The sequence below is a fragment of the Triturus cristatus genome, chromosome 1_1, assembly GCF_964204655.1.
Source record: "Triturus cristatus chromosome 1_1, aTriCri1.1, whole genome shotgun sequence".
In the NCBI taxonomy this organism is placed as follows: Eukaryota; Metazoa; Chordata; class Amphibia; order Caudata; family Salamandridae; genus Triturus; species Triturus cristatus.
In genome coordinates this window covers 317,840,031-317,857,656 of record NC_140579.1, presented here as the reverse complement: position 1 = coordinate 317,857,656, position 17,626 = coordinate 317,840,031, and the positions used below count along the sequence as shown (strand labels likewise).

The 17,626-nt window shown below is 39.4% G+C and overlaps 1 long non-coding RNA gene across 1 annotated transcript in view; it reads right to left on the bottom strand.

The window, feature by feature from the left end:
* LOC146870174 (uncharacterized) overlaps positions 1 to 17,626 on the bottom strand; it is a 70,835-nt gene that overhangs the window by 34,334 nt on the left and 18,875 nt on the right. Inside the window, exon 2 of the long non-coding RNA XR_014959207.1 lies at positions 15,420 to 15,552. This is a non-coding gene — a long non-coding RNA (uncharacterized LOC146870174). The remainder of the gene's footprint in view (positions 1 to 15,419; positions 15,553 to 17,626) is intronic.

Sequence of the window (17,626 nt, the reverse complement as noted above, 5' to 3'; positions counted from 1 at the left end):
CTCCACCCATGTTTCAGACTGGTCACTGCAATACGTGTCCATTCACGCCTGGCATTCCCCCACTACCTAGCACATAAAGGCACTATGAGATCAATTGTCGCCTCATGGGGTCTTTACATCGGTCACAGTGCCCCATTTACATAAATAAGACACCCCAATGGTGTGTATCTCCCTCAATTGATGTCATATATTTTGCATGATCGTTCCTGTCAAATATTAATAGGTTAGAAACCCTATTTTTTCATCTTCAAATACATGTTAGTTCATTCCGCTCAGATGGAGAAGTGTCATTTTGTCAAACATGTATGATGTCAGAACAGATCACTAGTGTCGAATAGACCTTTACTGGGCGCCCCAATCTCATCCTCTGAATTTATTTGTCATAAAGAACTAAACCTCCCTTATGTTTGCGACTTCATCAGCACTAGACCAGCTCTATTCTGGATCAGGATCTGGAGGAACAACTCAGAAACTTTAACACAAGACATTATAAAAGACTGCCTCAAATGTGACCACGGCTTATCAATTCCTTGGCTTGCGGGAGTTTTAAAAACATTGCGTGCCGTGGACAGAGGCGATCTTTTCTCCGACCCATCCAGAATTGAACTTAAAGACAAGGCTGAGGTCAAACAAGCACTATGTGCACTTTTTAATTCAGAAAGAATGGGAAGGGAAATATTTAAACCCACTGTTGTTACATACATAGGGAATGATCTGTGTAGACAACCACTTCCACCCTACCTTACCCTCCCCATGTCCAACTGGGAAAGATCTTTGCTATTTCGTCTTAGGGCAGGCTCTGTGAAATTTCTATTGGGCTTTCCCCTGGGTTATCACCACACAACTCAATATAACCCATGTCCGTGCGATGGCATTAGTTCACAGAACGATCTGCACTTCCTATTCTTCTGCAAATTTTACTTAAAATATATTAATTGGTTTCTAACCCCTTATTTTAGAAAACGAAGACCCCTCTCTCTGGGGGAGTCTTGCTCAATGCTATTTTCCCTGGATACAGATGAATTAATTTTTCGCACTAGCACTTTTTTGAGACTGATAACACGCGCACGTAAAATGATGGAAAACCCCTGAAAATTTGATGAGAGCTGTATTGGTTTTTAACAATTATGAAATTGTATTTCGATTTATTGCGAAAATGAATTGTTCTTATTGTTGTACTTTTATGGATTTTATGAAATTCGAATAAAGGTCTATTGAACTTGAACTTGACCTTTAGTTGTGTTCTCTCTCTTCTCTCTACCTGTTTTGTTTACAGTTTAATGGCTAATTTTGTTTTAACTTTATTGCACAAAATTGTTTTGTGCCTTATTGTGACAAATTTTAAATGTGTGACTTTTGTTGAATAACAATTGTTTTTAACTCTAAGGAATGGTATAATAGTCTTCTACTATGATACTGCCAATGTACACATTGTATGGATTATGAATTTACAATTAAAAGAGGTCTTTCTGAATATATCATTTTAAACTAGTGTCTCTTGATACTGTAGTAGTACGGAAGTTTGAATTATAGTGTATGTCATACCAGTCCTCATGGCTGGTTGAATAGTGAATGTAGTTTTATACTTTCCAAGGGGAGATTTGATTTTTACTGTTTTAAAAGGTGTTCTTTCCCCTTGTAATAGAAGAGAACCACTTTGACAACCCTTGGCAACAAGAAAACTGTTTTCCCATTGTGTCCACGTTTCTGCTCTCTGATGCAAGGAGTATGCCAGTTCTCTCACAATTATTTAGAGTACATGCAGGAGAGTAGGCATACTATTAGGGTCACTTCAGTAGCACCATCAAGATCCACTTCCCTATTCCTGATCTAACTTTCTAGGTGTGAGTAGTAGTTCACTGGTAGGTGTGGTCGGGGAAAAAGACCTAGTTCCGTATCATCTTTGCAAGGTTACATCATACCTTACATGTAGGAGCCTTGTGGCAATTCTTTAAAAGTGTATTTTTCAGCATGAGATATTACATTGCAGGTAAATCTTTCAACTTATTACTTATTAAGGAACATTTTTAGAAAGTAAGGTATGTTCATAATTTTCAGAGTGCAGGGATGGTTGACAGTACAGGTTGGAAAGGGTTTCTTAGGGTTCAGGGATGGGAAACAGTATGGGATAGTAATTGTTACAAGGGTTTTTAGGGTTCAGGGATAGATAATGGTATGGGAAAGTGACAGGGTTTCTAGGGTTCATGGATGGGTTAGGGTAGGGTTGAGGAATGCATTTTTGGGGGTTAGGGTTGGGTTAGGGTATGAGTAATAAGGGTGTTCTAGGCTTTAGGGGGAGTAAGGGTATCAGTTGGTAAAGGTTTTAAGGGATTTATTTGGGTTCCGGATGGGTAAGAGATTAGTTGGTAAGGATTTTTTGGGGTCAACAGATGGGTAGGGGTAGGAGTTAGTAACACATTTTTAAGGTTCAGAGTTGGGCAAGGGTATGGTATGGTATGATAAGGGTTTTCAGGGAATTTCAGTGGAGGGTAAGAGTACCTGTTGGTCAGGGTTTTTTATAACGAATGGGTAAGAATGCATGGTAGAAATGGTTAGAATATTTTTCCAGGTTCAGGGATGGGTAAGGTTGGGATTATTGACCGGTTTATAGGTTTCACGGTTGGGTAAGGGTGCTGGGTAGTAAGGGATTGATAGAGTATAGGGATAGCCAATGGTACAGTACACTGGGAACTATAAAAGATTTTTAAGGTTTAAGGATGGGTAAGAGTATGGATTTGTAACTGAATTTTAGGATTCAGGGTTGAGTAAGATTGTAAGGTGTTTTTAGGGTTAAGTAGTGGGTAAGGGTACAAGGTGGAAAGGGTTTTTAATGGAATTATAGGGTGCAAGGCTGAGTAATGGTAGGGGTTCAGAGGGCTTTTAGGGTTCAGAATAGGATCAGGGTACAGAGTAGTCAGGATTTTAGGGGTTCAAGGAAGGGTAAGGGGATGGGGTGGTAAGGACTTCAAAGTATATATATATTCAGTGAAAAAAATAAAGGTTACAGGGACATTATCGTTGGGATTGGATTTCACTCATACAAAACCATTGGAATTCATCCGTTATAGTTACCTGAGCTAACTATAACTTACGCCACACAATACACTGCTTATATCCTCAAATATTTCATCACTCATGACATGGTCAGTGATATAATTCATGACATCTCAAATGACATCACTGATGACATCATCCAGTGAGTGTAAGTGATTTGAAGACGTTTCAGAGACTTAAAGATATATACTAATCTACTGCATAAGTTAAATTACCATTCTTTCTATACTACTAACATGTGATACTATTTCTAACATATGTTATCTGAGTGGCTGTGAGACTGAATCTGTGTGTGGGTGGCTGTCTGAGTGTCTGTATGGGTTTGTGAGTGGCTGTATGCGTAAAAAGGTGGGTGTGTGAGTAGCTGTATGGCTGATTGAGTGGCTGTGTGAATGGCTGTATTGGCGTGTGAGTGGGTGTGTGAGTTGCTGTATGAGTGGGTGAGTGACTGTAAGTGGCTGCATCGGCAATGAGTGACTGTGAGTGGCCCTATGGGTGGGTGAGTGGTTGTGTGAATAGCTGTATTGGTGACTAAGTGGCTGAGTAAATGGCTCTATGGGTGAATATCTGGGTGTGTAAGTGGGTCTTATGGGCAATGGAGTGGCTGTTTGAGTGGAAGTATGGGCAAGTGAGTAGGTGTGTGTGTTGCTGTTTTGCATAGTAGGTGTCTGTGTGAGTGGCTGTATAGGTGAGTGAGTGCTTGTATGGATGTGTGAATGGGTATGTAAGTGGTTTTGTGGATAAGTGAACGGATGTGTAGGAGGCTGTTTGAGTGAGTGAGTAGCTTTGTTAGTAGCTGTTTGGATGAGTGAGTAGCTGTATTGGTAATTGAGTGGTTGTATGAGTGAGTAAGTCAGTGTATGAGTAGTTGTATGGGTTTGTGAATGGGTATGTGGGTATGTGAGTGGGTTTATGAGAGGTTCTATGGATGATGTCATTAGTGATGTCATTTGGGATGTATTCAGTGATGTCACTGACCATGTCATGAGTGATATAATATGGAAGTCATAAGCTGTGCATTGTGGGGCGTAAGGTATAGTTAGCTCAGGTAACTGCTGAACTTCTATGGTTTTGTATGAGTGAAATCTGAGACTAACTATAATGGCCATGTAAACTTTGTTTTTTTCACTGAAGTTCTAAGGTTTTTCAAATTTTATTTTGTTAAGTATAACAACCATGTAACCTTTGGATTTTTCAGAAAATGTCCAATGTTTTTTAAGTTCATGTATTGTAACTATAGTATGTCTACAGTACCGAAACCAAGACTGGACTACAAGAACTGTGTGGTTTCCTTTTGTGATCATGTGATCACAATGTATCTGCAATTTCTGAACTGCAGATTCACCAACATTTCAAAGAAAAACATTCTACATAGATAGTTCACAATTTTGATGTTTAAAGTTATTGAGGACATATTTGAGGCCAGCAACATTGGAGTATCGATCTTTATATATGATTATTAGCATGGTTTATGGTTTTTAAGGCCTTGCAAATCTGCTGAAGCCGCAGCGGATTTGTGCAATGACACAATGAAACCCGCCAATTTTATTGGCCACAGAGGGACCACACCAATTTTTGAATGACATCCCACCCAAACACCTGCTATTTCTTGTTGGACTGTGAGGAAGCAGCACTTAGTTATTGTAGCTGCTATTTTTAAGCTTTCCACCTGTTGTGAAGTGCTGGTTTATCCAAATGGCTGGAGCAACACCATCTATGCAGGAAGAAGATCCTGTTGTTCTGGAGGAGGAAGAATATGATACAGTACCTCCCCCCAAAAAAGTGAGGTAAGGAAGTTCTTTATCATTTTTTCTGGCAAAAAGAAGGTGACAGACAAGATATTCAAGTGCCCCATCTTTGGGAAGGAACGGTCTCATCGAACAAACAAAAATACAGCAATGGGAGGTCTTCAATGTGGAATCATATGAAGATTATACATTAAAATTCATATCAAAGAATAGTCTGTGACACAGAGACAAGTGCTCATCCTGCCATATCAGGAGCAATTCTGCCAGCACCTTCCACATGAGCTACAACAACAGTGTCAAGTGTGTGTCCTAATTTGAGGCACATGACTACCCACTGTTTGTGGTGCCACATGCCATTTGGTATAAATTCTACATCTGTGGTAGAATATTTGGATGCATTGTACAATCATCCCTGCTAATTCTTTTTGGTTATAGCATCCTTATTTGTTGGCTCTAGATTTCAGTTATAAAACATGCTGTTTACATTCTCGTTGTTTTATAACAGTTGTGCACCTGTTTCTTTGGGGGGTACATTAATTGTATGAGTGAGTTTGTCAGTGAATGTATCAGTGTGTGTTTTTGGGTGTGTTAGTGTATGTAATAGTGTCTCTCTGGGTGTCTGAGTGCATTTATCAGTGAGTGTCTGAGTATGTCAGTCAATGAATTAGTATGTGCATGGGTGTATCCCTATATGTATGGTGCCTCTTAGGGTATCTGAGTCTATGTATGAGTGAGTGTCTGAGTGAGTCAGTGAATGCATGAGTGTGTGTATAGGTGTGTCACTGTATGTATCAGTATGTCCCATGGTGTCGGAGTGTATGTATGAGGTCTGAGTGAGTTAGTGAATGCATCAGTGTGTGTGTGCGCATGTGTCAGTACATGTATGATTGTGTGCCAGGGTGTCTGACTGTATATATGAGTATCTGAGTGTGTCAGTGAGTATTTGCTTGGCTGTGTCAGTATATATATGAGTGCCTCCTAGAGTGTCTGAGTGTATGTATGAGTGAGTGTCTGAGTAAGTCAGTGAATGCATCTGTGTGTTTTTTGGTGTGTCAGTGTATGTATCAGTGTGTGACAAGGTGTCTGAGTATATGCATGAGTGAGTGTCTGAGTGTGGCAGTGAATGTTTCAGTGTGTGCTTGGGTATATCAGTATAAGTATGAGTATTTTCCAGTGTGTCTGAGTGTATGGGTGAGTGACTGAGCGTGTCTGTGAATGCATCAATGTATTTGTTTGACTGTGTAGGTATATGTATGGGTGTGTCCTGGGTTGTCTGATTGTATGTCTGAGTGAGTGGGTCAGTGAATTTATGAGTGTATGTTTGGGTGTGTTAGTGTATATCTAATTGTGTCCCTGGGTGTTTGAGTGTTTCTATGACTGAGGTGCCGATTACGATCCTGGAAAAACCGGGTACGAACCGTCGGTCGGAGCGTTTTCTCCGTCCGACTCGTACCTGGTCGTAAAACTTTACACACATGGAAGTACGATTCGCACGGAAACACCATTTCCGTACGAATCGTACAAAACACCGTCCGACGAAATTATACATACCAATGTGATCCGGGAATGCGCCGACGTGACGTCGGGACGCTGTCAGGCAGCGTTTCACGACCCAGGAAGTACGATTCGAACCGACAGCAGTCCGGACGGCAATATTTTCACGGCACCCAAAAAGTGCCGGAAAAGCGAAGTACGCCGCGAAACGACCAGAATAGGGGGCCCGGTACGCGCTGTACCCCCCCCAGCCCCCGTGAGTATGTGCAGTACCCGCCCGCCCCCGTGAGTATGCGCCGTACCCCCCCAGCCCCCGTGAGTACGCGCCGTACCCCCCCAGCCCCCGTGAGTACGCGCCGTACCCCCCCTGCCCCCGTGAGTACGCACCGTACCCCCCCAGCCCCCGTGAGTACGTGTCGACCCCCCCGTGTATGTACACCCGTGTACGTATCGACCCCCCGTGTATGTGCCCCCATGTACGTGTCAAACCCCCCGTGTATGTACACCCGTGTACGTTCGAGTCGTACCCCCACCCGTGTATGTACGGTGTGTACCCCGCTGGGGGTACGCACCGTACATACACAGGTGGGGGTATGACTCGAACGTACACGGGTGTACATACACGGGGGGTTTGACACGTACACGGGTGTACATACACGGGGGGGTCGGCACATACACGGGTGTACATACACGGGGGGGTCGACACGTACACGGGTGTACATACACGGGGGGGGTCGACACGTACTCACGGGGAATGGGGGGGGTGTGGCGCGTACTCACGGGGGCTGGGGGGGGTACGGCACGTATGCGGGCACATGTCTCCATGGTTGCAATGGGAGTTCGGTGCGGACGGTGTTTTTTCCATACGGTTGTGACATCGGATGCACGGGATGGATCGTACTTGCGCGGTCTGACTTCACTTTTCACGTTTGTATGGTAAATCGTCCGGGGAAGTGTCGGACACATTTTCCGACCCGAGGACGTGTGGGGAATTATTCCCAATGCGACTCGTATGGAGTTTTTCCCATGCGAATCGTAGTTGGCAGTTTGTACGGCACTTGTACGATTCGTACGGTAAAAAGACCGGATACGAGTCGTACGGGGAATTTTTTTACAGGATCGTGATCGGCACCTAAGTGTCTGAGTGTGTCAGTGAATGCATCACTTTGTGCCTGGTTGAGTCATTCTATGTATGACCGTGTTCTAGGTGGTTAAATGCATGTGTAAATGTTTGCATGGCTGTCTCAATGTATGAATAAGTGTGTGACTAGGTATATCAAAGTATGCATAAGTGTGTTTGTGGGTGTCTCAGTGTAGGCATCAGTGTGTGTCAGGCTATGTTATTATGGATAAGTGTGTGTTTTAGTTTTTCAGTGTATCCAACAGTGTCTGCCAATATGTCTTATTATATGTATTATATATCTTAAAGAAGTAATTAGTCACCTACAGACCTGACAAAAATGGTTACATTGATCTCTGTAAAAAGAGAGAAAACAAAAATAGAAATTATTTTTACAGATTATAAACTTGCACAGTAAATTTGAACTTTCCGTAATGCAAATGTTTATGTTATTAATAAAGCATTTCCGTTTTTTCTGTTCTCAGCTTTCATACTGGTACACCGTAAACGATGTACAGTATAAATATTCACCCTTGAACAGAAGGGAAAACCAACCATGTAGATTGTACAAAAAAGCCCCAGAACTGCACAGTATGTCACTATAAATAAATGATACTGCGCACTGAACTTACCACAAATAATTAATACATTATTTTAGCTATAGCTACTAAACTAATTTTAAGAAACATATCAGAAAAAAATAAAATGTTGTGATATTGCAAGTAGTCCATTACTTAAAAATAGATGTAAAACACATTGGAATTTTAGAGTCCTTTTTAAAGACATCACCCTTAGTAGGCGGAATGATGCCTTAAACACAGATGATCCATAAAGAACAAACATTGTATACTACTTTTTAAACAATAATCCTCATTAGAACTTTGGTTGAAGAAAGAAGAAGTATACATTTGGAAGTTTGAAAGGCAGTTTTAGTTTCAATGTAAGCTTGATGTCATTGCATTCTGTCCATCCACTTACACTTCTTAAGTACACAGTGAAGTGTCCTGCAGTTATACGAATTTCTTCATGAAAGATGATAGCCACTGTAGTGTACTTTCTTCCAGAAATTGAAATTTGTCCTCCTTTGAAATTTGCAATTTCAGTTTCAATTTTGGATCCATCTGCTTTGCTTTGTTGTAGCATTAATATAATGTATTTCCCACTTCTCTATAACTGCACTGTAGACATACAATCTGATCTACAATTTGGGGAGGTCATATTTTGGCTAGCCTATTTGATAAGTCTGTTAAAAGGCACAGTTTTGGAATCCGGTAATGTTAAGTAGAGAAATCATTCAGAATTGATTTGAGTCATAGATGTAAAAGAGCTAAATTCACAGTCATGGTTCCATGTGTAACTCAGTCTGAATAAGTCCTCAATATTTACTACTTCTTGTTCCAAAACTCAGAGGATGACCATAATAAATTCCTGTGCATCTTGTTGAGTGCTGAGAGTAAATTCTACAGATCCACTATATATGTCTACTAAGTCTTGAATGCTTAAAGTAGAATGTACTACATTCCTATCACTACGTAAATGTTCCAGCAAATAACACAGTTGAGAGCATAATTTGTTGTCTGCATTATGTTGAATTGCATTTATGAGATGCGGTAAATGGAAGAGTACATTGAGAACAACATTAGCATAGCAGGTGACATCATTACTATTTTCTAACTGGAAACCTACAATATCTCCCTCATTTTCCAGTTTTTTCTTGATAACACCTTCTGCCTTATCCTACTTTTGCTTCCTATAAGGAACATCCATTGATTCTTTTGTAAGCTTCTGCTTAGGACAGATTATCTTAATCGATTGCACTCTCTGACACAACTAACATCTGCACTAATTTTTCATTTTATCAAAATCAACCAAAAACAAACCGGACAATGTTCTAACTCAGGACAATGCTGCATATGATATACATTCTTTGAATACAGTACTTCCAATATTAATAAAAGCTGCATCTACACTGAAACCTTGTGATTTATGGATAATTAGAGCATACGCAAGCGAAAGTGGGAACTGCTTTTGCCGGACATATACGTCTTTGACAAGCAAAAAACACACAATACATCAAACAATCTGTTTAGAGCCATCAATTTCATCAAGTTTTATAGCTAAATATTCAACCTCATCTCTATTTGAAAAAGTAATGAAATCAATCACTTTACCTATCGCACTATTTACTAATTCTTCCTCAACATTTCAATTCTGCCTCATAATTACTCAACGGTTTTTGCACACTTGTAAACACTTTTCTAGCCCTGCAGTCCTTGATACCGACCTTTTCAAAGAATCCAATTTAGCTTGCAGTTTTTCAGTTAGTATTATTATTACTCCTTGGTGCTAACAATACCTGGAAGTTCCATAATTTCTTCTTTCTCAAGTTTTAGTAATTGTTTATTAAAATGTGAGCACTCTTGAAGACTAGACATTAAGCAGACTATAAATTTGCCTTCTTCAATTACATTGAACATTAGCTTTTCTGCTATGTTCTTAGAGGAGAAATGTTTGTTGATAAGTCGGCTTTCCCTCTTTTGTCAGAACTCCTACTCCAATGTCCTTCAGACTATTTTCGTATTCTATGCTGGATATATAATGCAAATTCCTCAGTAGTTCATGGTATTTAAAGTTTAGCCAAATGTTTACCTTTCCAATACTCCCTAAACAATTGTGAGTTTCATCATGCAGAAGTGTCTTGAAAACAGGCTCTACTTTCAGGGATGATTTTAGTTGCAGTAGTTAACCCAAGACAATAAAATGTTTTCCTGCAAACAGCATGTCGTACTCTGTTCTTAAAATCTGCTGCATTCTCACGTGATCGAAGGCAAACATTAAGTTTGAGACCATGCTTACCTCATCAATGATTAAAAGCTTCAGTTTCTTTAATACGGTAGACAGACACCTTTTGACAAGATTCACCACATACCTTCTGGTATGTCAGTTTATTGTCATGTTCAACAGGTAGCAGAGAAATTAATTTAATACTGTGTGCAACTAATGCAGTTAGTGCTATTGCTACACACAATACATTTGATTCTATTGTCCTCTGTCAGTAAGTAGTACGATTTTTTCTCTAACTGCTTTCCCTGGTGCCAGCTTGATCACTGATGTATAGTATTGGCTTAAATAAAAAGCATTCACATTCTTTCTTATGCAGAAATCCATGAACTATTTTATCTTTTTCTTCAATATAAATTTCTTTCTGTTCATCGTTTAGTTGTGCAACTAAATGTTCAAAATCAACACTTTCGTCTCTTGCTTGTTGCATTGTAGTCTCCACCTCATTCATAACTATGGCTGCTTCATTTTGAATAACAGTTTTTTCAAGGGGATCTTGAATCAGTGGCACTGCTTTGTGATCTCTCCTTAGCTATCTCAGCAGCAATGGTTTCTTACTGTTCAATCTCACCTTTCAACATTTGTAAGTGGTTTGGGAAGACTGAACACTGAATGCTGCCTTTTACGGTAAACATCGTTTACCATGATTCTAGAATACTGCATGCCATTACATTGCGGTCATTACAATGACCGCTTGGTTACAATGCATGCCATTACTCCACAAGTTGGAAAAACGACTTGGTCTAGGGGTCAGAAGGTGTTGGACTTAAAATCCAACACCTTCCCTACTGTTGCACAGACTGTAGTTGGTATAGTAAATTATACTATTCCACCATCCAGAGCCCCCCTAGAGCAAGTCATTGTTCCGCCTTGTGTTATAGTGGCATGCGCTGTTACAATGCGGTCGTTGTAATGACCGCGTTGTAAGGGCATGTGTTACAAAAGCATGAGAGGCAACATGGAATGTTCGTCTTTTACAGCGTTAAAATAATCTTTATAGCAGTCAACATCTCCAAGTAATTCCGATTCAGCACACCAAGCCTTGAAGAGTTGTAGTAATGCCAAATAGAAAAACTGTCTTCTGTCCTAATTTTGACAACTCAGTTCTCTATGGTTGATTAGATTTCCTTTTGCATATTTTACCAAACAACCATCACATCCAGCTACTGCATATTTTCCTTCTTATATGTTTTCTGTTACACTGCTTTTTTATCAGTAGTGTTGAAGTACTTTATAAAGCTACATGTTTTCCAGAGATGGACTCCTTCCTGGATAGTACGTAGCCAACGTATTTGACTTCACAATGTCTGGGCAGGTCAAACTCTGCTAGGTACTGAATTTCTGGGAAAGACTTCACGACTCAGGGCGCGATTCCAATCTCGGTTGGAAAGCAACCGAACAACTCGTGTCCTGAATTCTTTCCATATGACTCATGTCAGGGGAGTCTGACCGAACGAGTACGATGCATTTGGACTCCCGTTGACTTCAATGGGAGCCTGTGTACACAGGCTTGCATTGAAGAAACGGTGAATGGGGAAAATCGTGCACCCTGTGGTGGGTATCCCTTGGTGCCTGCCACACTGTGCATTGTCTGAAAGTGGGGACCCATGGGTACCCCTACGGTCATGATTCGGAGGGTCCTGAGTGAAGGGGGCTTGCTTTAGGCCCCCAAAGGCCAATTCCAGCAGCCTTTTCGATCTGGGCACAATGACTCATAAAGGCTGTCCGAATCGTTCATCGTACTTGCTTGCATGGAAAACCTACTTAATAGAGTTGTATGATTCAGCTCCGGAGAGCTCTGTATCTCTGTATACCTTCTGGAAGCAATTTGGTCAGTACTAAGGGTTTCCAGGCATTATACTTGGTCATTCAGAATTGGGAACGAGTCAGTCGGAAACAAGGGCTCCGGATCAGTTTAGGTAAAACCAAATCTGATTCGGAGCTCTTCCAACTGAGATCGGAATCGGGCCCTCGATGTCTTGTACTTGAAAGGCCTAAACTTACCCAAACAATTCCCTTTCACTTCAAGAACAAACTGGCTGAGCTCAACCAGTCACAGCACTCATAGGAACACATCTCCCTAAGGGTAAGCATTTTCAAACTGAAGCTGTACAATTTCTTGGTTAGAGTTTTTTTGCAGAAATCACCTCCCACATCTTTTTTTATCTCTGTCTTCTCTGATTTTGTGATGTATGAAGTAACCCACCGAGCAACAGTGATGAAGTTGTCTGCAACTAACTGTAGATCCATATTTTCATTCAACATTTTCCGAATGACTGGATTATAGTCATGATTATGCTTGGAGGCCTCTGTTTGTCTCAGGTTGTATGTGTTTATTCAGTGATTTCTGTGTCAGTGTATGTCAGACTGCAGACAAAAAGTTGTTCATTCGTCCTTGAAAAAGGACAGGTCAAGGGAATGCAAATCGACATCTCTTGTAACTTTTTCCTTTGAGTTTGAAAGCTTAGAACTTGTTGTCTCAAGCCCTTTTCACCACCGTCTTTTGGGATGGTCCAGGTCACATACTGTTCTATGGAAGACAAGACAGACTCATCATTGTCTGTTGCAAATTTCGGAGCATCTTTTATCCATAACAGTATGGGAACACAAAGAGCACCACTTGCTTGGTACTATTTTTGCCAAAATAAATCAATTACTTTGCCAAGAAGAGGTTTTCTTTTGTTGCAGATGAAAGACAACTGAGCTGAAAACCTGTGGTTAAAATATCTATAAACAGTAGAAGGATCAAAGGAGCAAATTTCTCCTTCTGTCTTGACATTGATGTGTTTGAGATTGCTTCTCTCAAAATTTCAAGCAGGTCAACCCACAGGTACTCTGCCCAACTAAGTGTCAGAAACCAAGTAGGTGCACTTGGGTTTCTGAACATATATTTGAGCTCTACATGGCGCCGATACTACTATTTGCTGGTGCCAAGTTGGCACGCCGACAAGTTAATAAAGTTGTACTCTAAGTTTTCATCCTTTTCATGAACTTTCTCCACAAAATCCTTTGCATACAGATTTTGAAGATTAACTCATGTCTTTAGTATGTGGCTTACAGCACATACAAGTCTAGACAAGTCACTCTCAAATAGAAGATGGAAAATATATGTAATTCACTGGCAAATTCTTGGATCCTTTGAATAAAACTGTGTTGACTGGTATTCAGCTGCTGGTATCTGGAAAGGGCATCATCATAGTGGGCACCTGCTCCAGTGGGAAACAGTTGGGGAAAACAGCAAGCCTCTAATGTTTTTCCCCAGACACTCATAGGAGCTCCTTCTGCTTGTTCCATTTGAAAGAGATCAATAGCATCACCAATGGTTTCTTCAGAATGCAAAGGATGGATGTTACAGTGTTCATAAATTTTGTCTGATCTCAGTTGATCCACCTTTTAAATCTGACCAGTGATGGTAATGTTTCTTCCTCCATATGTGTTATATCTTGGACAACATCAGCATTTTTATAATAAATATTATTTTCTACCAGGTATAATGTTGCTTTTTTCACTTTATTAGCATCCACAAACTCTACCCATATTTCTTTATTTTTAGTAGGGACACCATTTACTCGAATAATAAGTGGCTCATCAAAATCTCTCTGTAGCCATAAAGCGTCAATATTCTTTTTGAAAGGTAACGGCAAGTATACAACTCTGCTTTTAAGATCTTTCTGAATCTCTGTAAGTGGTAATCTCCCAGTTTTTGGTTCCATACAAACTATAGCTTGGAAAGGATGTATGCATTCTATAAGAATTGGTTAATACATATTTAAATCTTAAAGCTCTTGTGGAACTGAAACTAATTCTAACTTGTTATGTTCTGCTCTAGCTGACATTTTCTTAGCCTCAAAATTATCATAGCAGAACTTACATATAATTTGCGGTGTATTCAAATCAAACCTTTCTTCTATAAATAAATATATAGCAAACTCTTGCTATTTATTTCTGTTCTCCTGTGCAGTTTGTGAGTACACAACTACATTACAAGTTTTTTTTGTGAAGTCATCAACAACAAATACAAACATGATTTGGTTTCTATGAACAAATTGTGTTAAACTTTGCATTCTTTCGTGCCCACTTTTCACTACTGGTTCCTGTATTTTGTTCTTCTACATGTCTAGAAATCACTCTTCATTTTCCCTAGACTCAGCTTTAGAAATAAATAAAACTGAATATCTTCACAAATATTTTCCACCTTTGCTACTGTACCATGCAATAGACTGCCATTCATCTCTCCTAAACATAAGGTGGGAGTTTTTACATAGTAAATTCTCCTAACCAATGTTTTAATATTAGCGGGTTGAACAGCTAACATCCTAAAATGATAAAAGACACTTCTGCAAACTTTCCTTGAAAGCTATGCCAGTGAATGTCCCTGTAAATTAGTATACTTCCTCTCTTTGCATGGATCTAACCTTTGCAAAATTGCAATTTTCTGTTTCATATTTCTGTATGAATCTTTTTTCTAATTTAATTGTTTCCTGAAAATCACTGCAAATACTACTATAGTTCTATTTGTATACTGGGGCCTGACTATACCTTCCTTGCACCGCTTCAGCAATCACTTCTTCTATATTCCTAAGAACAATATCCCCTTCTGCAACAGGAGTACCATCTTTTGCCGCATGACAATGACAAGTTAAATCCACTGCATGCACTCCTATTTTCTCTAGGAAATAGCTGCCCTAATGAAAATAGGGTTCTGTACTGGTGGTATGCTTCCATTCACCTTTAAAAATCTTGCAAAACTTAGTTTTATTAATAAGCTTTTTTTCATGGGTTTTTTCTTCATACAGAACACTCTTTTGTCTAGTGTCTTCATTCTATTCAACATTAAGATAATATTTTCCTCCTCAGAGCAAATGCTTTCTCAACAACAATCTCAATCTATTGTTTTTGTTTAAATGCAGCACCACTCCTATTATATTTCTTCATTCCCTGCTGCAAATTCTGTATTGCTCTTTTACGAACATATTACACTCGCTAAACTGTTTCTGTTTCTTTGAAAAACTCCTTATTTTTTTAGAGCTTTTCCTACTGTCAGAAACATATAGTCCTTGCTTTTTTGCAGGTTGATGTGAAAATTAAATTTTTAGATAAGATCTTTACCCTCATTCTCCATTTTACAACTAATTTGTTTCGAAACTGATTAGTACTCTTACCAGCTTCTCTTTTTTCCTCTGAACATTGTACAGCTTATTTTCTTTTTCTCTCTCAGTTTGAAGTAGGTAGTACAGTTTCCTTTGTTTCTTTCTTATTTGTCTCTTTTCATGCATGTTAATTCTTCTTCTTTATCTGGAAAAATAAACAATACATTAACATATATACTAAATCTACTAATTCACTGAATAACTGTTGTTTTTCTTACTCTATGTTTTATAAGTAGTTATACAAAAGATAGCTGCCTTTTCTTATCTGCTCTTTTTTCTACAGTAGGCAGATGTAACTGTATATCCATCTACCTCTCTTGGTCATATGTGTTAGTGATATGTCATACATTACTGTTTTAGTCAGTCTATTATTGTGTGCCTCACTCCATATCTGGACCTCTAAATACCAGTACTATTCTTAAGCTGCCTATCATTATATATATTGTACACTTTACCTTGGTGTGTTTCTCCCTGTACTACTGTGTCAATCTGGTTCTGTCAGTACATACCTCTTTGTACATAGCTGTACTAGTTCCCCTTTACTGTGTACCTGTCTGCATAAGTGTGTTATTCTATGCATAATGTCACACTTTAATGTCTCAGTCTATGTTTCACTGTCTTTGAATATTTCAATAAATATGCATCAATTTCTCCAGGGCTACATCAGGATACACTTCAATATGTACCTACGTATTTCACTGTATGCATCAGTGGCTGTCTGGATGTGTTTCTGTATACATCAGGTTCTACCTCACAGTGATAATGAATAGATTAGTGTATGCTTGGCTTTCTTAGTGTATCCATAGGTTTATCTTTATGTGTGTTAGAGTGTACATCAGACTATACCTGGCTGCATTACTGCAAATAACAGAGTGTGCCAGGTTGTCTCAATATATATCAGTGTATATCTGTGCATGTCAGTATATTAGTTACAGAATGCCTGGGTATCTCACTGCTTATATGAGTATTTTACTGCTTGTGTGAGCAGCTGAATTGGTGTATACCTGTGTTTTGCTACTATTAACCAATTTTAACAACAACAACAAATATTAACAACTATTAACACTGTACTCCTATTTTAATCATGTACTCTCTTTTTATATTACCTTTTACTTTTTCTAAACATCCTACTCACATTTATCAACCTCAGATGCAGTCATTCCTTCTCAATCAAATATTTTTTCATGCTACATCTTAATTCACATGCCCAATTTGGTAGGTGCTTTGGGCGGGTCCGTGGATCCATTGCCCGGCTCAGTGTGGCTACCCGTGTCTCCTCCCGGCAGATACATGGATCCAAGTGGCAAACCAAAGTCTTTTTATTAAACTGTTCCTAAACACTATCACTTGCACACCACTTGGTATTAAAGCCTAAATTTGAAGTTAAACACTCTATATTCACCAATACTTCTAATAACACTCTCCCTTCACATTTACATTCTACGCTTTGATCTTCCCTTCCCCCAATGTTCCTGTACCGCTGTTACCATGGTGACCAAAATTTTAGCATTCTCTGCTACCAGCAGGTCACAAGTTCACAACAGTTTCTAAAGCAGCTTACTAACTCCTAAAACAAATGCAGCAGGTGTGGTAGACTGTATGCAATTAGAAATATATTACAAACATCATTATTTATTTGTAATATCTGCACAGCCAGTCACACATGTATTTACTTTAACTGAATATCACAACCTAGTTTTAACCACTAGCAGATTTAAACAATCCAATCAAATGTGATCTTTTACACTTCCCTTTATAGGGTCGTTTTTAACAGCCTTCATTTTGAAAACTACATTATTTAGCTACAGCCTTCTCCTTCCTTCAAAATGGTTAGAGTGTGGAATGTGGGCCAAAGCTTTTTGTTTTGGGCTAGAGAGTGTGCTAGAAAGAATGCCATTGACAGGGACCTGGGGTTGCCTAATGTGGGAATTACTTGGGTTGGCCAGAAATGGCTAAAGTGGCATCAATTGCTTCCATTTGTTGAAAGCATTATAGATTGCCAACATCCAGACCGCATGATTGTGCACTGTGGCGACAATGACCTGGGCACATTGACTGGTGTAGGACTGCCTTGTAGTTCTCCAACATATGCCAGAGGCAGTCATGGAAGTGGAGAACTGAATTTTGCCCACAAATAGACCAGACCAGGAAACATGTTAATAAAGCTGTTTCTGTATTCCTTAGAGACCATAACATGGGCTCTATCTACAATAATTACC